This window comes from Diceros bicornis, chromosome 7 (assembly GCF_020826845.1).
Source record: "Diceros bicornis minor isolate mBicDic1 chromosome 7, mDicBic1.mat.cur, whole genome shotgun sequence".
NCBI lineage: Eukaryota > Metazoa > Chordata > Mammalia > Perissodactyla > Rhinocerotidae > Diceros > Diceros bicornis.
In genome coordinates this window covers 71,922,902-71,927,956 of record NC_080746.1, presented here as the reverse complement: position 1 = coordinate 71,927,956, position 5,055 = coordinate 71,922,902, and the positions used below count along the sequence as shown (strand labels likewise).

Here is a 5,055-nt window from a genome sequence, read left to right as displayed (position 1 = left end):
CTCACATTCCATGCCTCCCCCCAAAACCCTCATCCCTCCACACCCCTTATTGCTTTATTTCTTCCAAATATAGCTCTCATCCCATGAAGAATTCCAGAAATAAAAATGTCCCCATTTTATTATAAATTATTTATACATGTACTCAGAACAAACCACCACTGTATTTTATCACAAGTATTTCCCGTTTCTTAAGTAGTGAAGGAGAACTCATCTGTGATAGGCTGATTAATGCTTCTCTCATCTTCCACTTCCTGCAAAGATGTCCATGTCCTAATCCCCAGAACCTGTGAGTATGTTCCCTTACATGGCAAAAGCAAATTTGCAGATGTGCTCAAGAATCTTGAGACGGGAGATCATCCTGGATTGTCTGGGTGGGAGGCAGGAGAGTCAGTGCCAGAGGTGGGAGAGACTCAACTGGCCATTGCTGACTTTGAAGATTGAAGGAGACATAAGCCAAGGAATGAATGCTGGGGCCTCTGGAAGCTGGAAAACGCAAGAAAATAGATTCTGTCCTAAAGCCTCCAAAAGGAATGCAGCCCTGCCGACACCTGAATTTTAGCCCAGTGAGCCCCCTTTCAGACTTCTGACCTCTAGAACTGTAAGACTTTTGTCCCCTTTCCTCTTTGTTCCTCTTTCCTCTTTTTTTCTGCTAGCTCCTCCTCCCCTGACTCTTGACTAGCAAACAAGCTGCAAAGTTTAAAAGAACAGCTCTTGAGAGAACTGTTCTAGGATTACAAACATTCTGAACAAGAGGCACCGTTCCAAACACAGGTTTCACGGCAGTTAGTGACGGAAATGACTACTGGGCCAAACCACAAGGACACGTAGCCCTCTGCTCTTCACCCCATAAAACGGCAATCCTGCTTTGGCTCAGTGAGTCACCTGGTCGTCTGGTGCTCCCTGATGCACATCGGCTGAATAAAGCCTTTAGCCTCTATTGAGCCGCTTAAACTATTTTTTTCCTTGACCGTACCTTGTGTAAGTTAGATACTGCATTAGGTGCTTTATGTATACTGTCTCGTTTAACCTTCACAAGAAAACCCTAAAGTAGAAATATTATCCCCAGTTCACAGATGTCAATTCTGAGGCTTAGGTAGACTGGATAACCTGCCTTCGTCAGCAGCTGGTACAGCCATGGTTTAAAACCTGATCTACCCGACTCCAATCACAGGAGCAGACAGAGCCATGGAAACCAGGAGACAGCAGACAGCGGTGTCAGAGAGCTGAAAGAGAAGAAGGGAAGGAAGGAGTGACTGCCCTCTATGTACCGGCCCTGTGCTGTCTGCTTTTCCACATTCCATCCCCTTTAATCCTTACGAGCCAGTGGAGAGGGTACTGTGATGTCCAGTTTACACACAAAGGCATGGAGGTTCAAGAGGATAAGTCACCTGTCTGAGTTCACACAACCAGGCGGGGCTCCTGGCTCCTTCCCCACCCACTTCCTGGGGACAATGTGCCACCAACTGCCCTTCTCACACATACTTTCAGTGACTCCTGCTTAACTTGTGGGCAGCCTCCTCTCTGCTCTCAGACTCATTAGTTCTCAAAGGTAATGATCCCTAAATCTTATACTCCACCCTCCCCTCAAGCTACTTCCTCACATCTGTTCTAGGAAAAATAAGTTTATATTTACCACCTTCACTTCCTCACCTCCCATGAACTCATTTCAGTCTAGCTTCTGCCCCCACTACTCCTCTGAAACTGATCTAAGACCATGTATTAATCAAGGTTCTCTGGGGCAACAAAATCAACAGGATATAGACAGAGAGAAAGAAATTCATTTTCAGGAATTGGCTCACGTGATTATGGAGGCTGAGGGGTCCCACGATCTGCCAGGAAAGCCAATAGTGCAGTTCCAGTCTGAATCTGAGGCCTGAGGACCAGGGCAGCCAATGGTGAAAGTCCTAGTTGGAGGGCAGAATACAGATGGCTCAACTTAACAATGAGGCAGAGAATGAACTTTTCCTTCCTCCTCCATTTTGTTCTATTCAGGCCCTCACCGGATTGGGTGATGCCCCTGCCACATTGGGGAGGGCAATATGCTTTTCTCAGTCTACCAATTCCAGGGCTAATCTCATCCGGAAACACCCTCACAGATACATCCAGAATAATGTTTAACTGAATATTTGGGCACCCTGTGGCCCAGTCAAGTTGACCCATAAAATTAACCACACAGTCCACTAGACACTCCCTAATGGTCAAATCCAATGGTTGCTTCTCAGCCTCCACCCTTGCTGAGCCTTATATGGATTTGGTAGTGTTTATGTGGAGTTTGCATATAAAACAGATGGAAATGGAGTGACTCTGGTTGTGGCAGGGGAGAGGGCCTGACTGGCCTGCCCAGCCTCCTTTCTTTCTCTTCCCTCCCTGCCGTCCTCCCTGAAGCACCTCAGGGAAGCCCTGGAGGTCTCCGAGGCAGAGACTGAGTGCCACTCCAAGCAGAAAAGAGCTCAGGATATGACAACAGTCTGACAGAGTTTGACACCCCCAAATCCGCCCCTGTAACCCGGGGAAGCAAAGGAAGCCAATGGTTGGATTGATCCAGGGTGGGGCTCTGGCTAGAAGGGAAGGTGGGTAGTTCAAGGGAGTCGACTGATGGACAAAGAAAAAGAGACTTGAGGGGCTGACACCGCAGTGAACTTGGTACCAGGAACATGGGTAAGAAAAAGCTTTAGGCAGAATGAACAAAGCACATTAGGATTTATACTTAACTCCAAACCCTTAAAAGAAAGCCCATACAGCAGAGTAACTTGCATCCCCTTCAGGCTGTGAGCTCTTTGGGGGCGGAGACCAGGTCATAGATTTTTCTGTGTCCCCATCAAACCCAGCTCTGAGGTGGACTCTTAGGGGAAGCTCCATAAACATTGATGGGTAACATAAAATTGAAATCCACCCACATGTCACATAAATTTTCCTTCCTCGGTGAAATTACAGTCAGCTCTGAGCCCACAGCTCTCCATGGGTCCAGGGAGCAGCTAGTGCTGATATTTCTATATTTATATTAGCCATTTCCAGCCAGTTGTCATGGATATCTAGAAGGTAAGCAAGCTACCAACCTGAAGTGAAATTCAACTTTGAAAAACCTTACACAACTGTAGGCAAGTTTGCGTGTTTGTTGAATAGTTGTTAACCCATTAACGTTTTTCACAGTAGATACTCTGTTTTGCTGTCAGAAGAATGGCTAAATGAGGGGGACTTGTGCTCGGCCTGGGAATTCAGAAAAGATGGCCGTGTGGTTTTCGTTTTTTTCCTTTTACAGATCTCAGCACCTGTCAACTTAACTTACACAAATTCAGAGTGAGGCATTTTCTATCCATTTTACAAATTTTATGACAATGCCATCTATTTCCTGTCAAATTAGCACAATTCCTCTTTTTACTAGCCTTTTGTTATGTAGATCTATAGATAATTTTAATTCTGTTGTCCTTGTCTTTATTAAACGGATACCCTCTACTGGATTAAATTGGGTCATAAAAATTGTATCATATTATTTTATGTAGCATAAACATAACGTCGTGTGTTCAGCGTACTGTCAAGTCTTGGTGGTAATGAATAACCGACTTTCACTGCTCGCTGAGAATGCTGAGTCTCCCTCCCACTCTACAGCTGTGGCTGAGACTAGACTATTTTCAAGCTACACCATCTCCACTTTCCCCTAAGAATCACCTGGTGAGACAATCACCTATTCTATTTCAACCTAATTGTATCGTCTCTCCACTGAGAAAAAGGAAGAAAAAGGAAAATAAATCCACAGCAGTCCCCCTCTTTGTTCATGACTCAGATTCCCTTATGAGACATTTCTTAGACAATAAAAAATTGAATGCTTTAAATTTTGAGAAAATATGTGATCTCTTGGTGAGTGACCTGGCTGACGGGACTTACTTCTTCAATCTTCAGTGTCCTATGACGCCTCCTGAGACCAGTGTCCTACTCAGCCAGAGGCAGCTGCCCTTCATTAACCAGGGTCCTAGTGGCCTCAAAGGATTGGGGCCAAGTCATAATGAGACAGCGCCCCTAGAGGACAAGTTGGGAATGGCAGAAGCTGGGAAATGGAGTGATTCCCAATCTGGAAGGCTCCAGAGAGGCAAACTGCTCATGTGAGGCAAGAAATCTCCAGTGCTCAGCAGGGCTGGAGTCTTTTGACTGGAGAGAAACTTCCTAAGAGAAAAAAAGCATCCCCATTTTCACCCCTAAGCTGGGACACAGTGGGGTGAGAGGGGAGCTAGTGAGCTCCACTTTCTAAAATAAAAATGGATGTTTGATGGTCATCGTGGCTTTCGTTACCCATCTCACGGGGGGTCAGGGACTCTGGACCCAAGACCAGGACTGTAAAGACTGCCGAGCTCTTATTTCTGTCACTCCCTCTCTGTGTCCCCGTAGAGACCTACAGTGAGATTGTTAAAACACAAAAAGTGTAAGTGCTTGTCTTGAGAGCAGGGAGGAAGCAGGGAATTGGATAATCTGCAGCCCACTATGCATCTGGGATTGAGGGAGAAGACCCCGGGGGAGGGAGTGATGGAAGCTCCAGGGGAGAGAAAAGCAGGCCAAGTCACTGGGGTTTGTGTCAGGGGATAAAAAAGGACAGAGTGGGGAGCTGGCCAGGCCTGAGAAAGTATCCTGGAACCAAGCAGCAGAAAGGCCCTGCCCAGAGCTCCCGATGGTTCATCCGTGCTGGCAGGCTCCTAACCAGGGAGGGTGGTCTATCTAGGACCAAAGAGTCTTGGATTCAAATCTCTGCCACTGTTGGCTGTGTAAATGTGGACCAGTGTCTTCATCTTCCCATGCTGCTGTAAAATGGGCATGATAGTAATTTCAGCCTCTTAAAGTTATGGTGATTCCTTTCCTCCATTTTTCTCCCTGACTTGATATCAAAATTTCTCAGGAATTTTTAGTTCTCAAAACATTTGGGGAAAAAACAAAAAAACACTTGGACCCCCTAGATATGGAGAGTCAGTTTGGTCCTGTCTCCTCTCTGAACAGCCTATTCCAAGAGCCACAGTGACATCCTGCCCAGCTCGGAACCCTGATGGGAGGGGTCCTTAGGGGCTCATAGTT

At 46.2% G+C, this 5,055-nt stretch overlaps 1 long non-coding RNA gene across 1 annotated transcript; it reads right to left on the bottom strand.

The window, feature by feature from the left end:
- Positions 1 to 1,159: 1,159 nt before the first annotated feature.
- Positions 1,160 to 2,047, bottom strand: LOC131408127 (uncharacterized). Its single transcript, XR_009220695.1, has 3 exons — positions 2,001 to 2,047; positions 1,800 to 1,904; positions 1,160 to 1,223 (listed from the first exon to the last, which is right to left on the bottom strand). It is a non-coding gene; the product is annotated as an uncharacterized LOC131408127 (long non-coding RNA).
- Between the last annotated feature and the right edge of the window lie 3,008 nt (positions 2,048 to 5,055).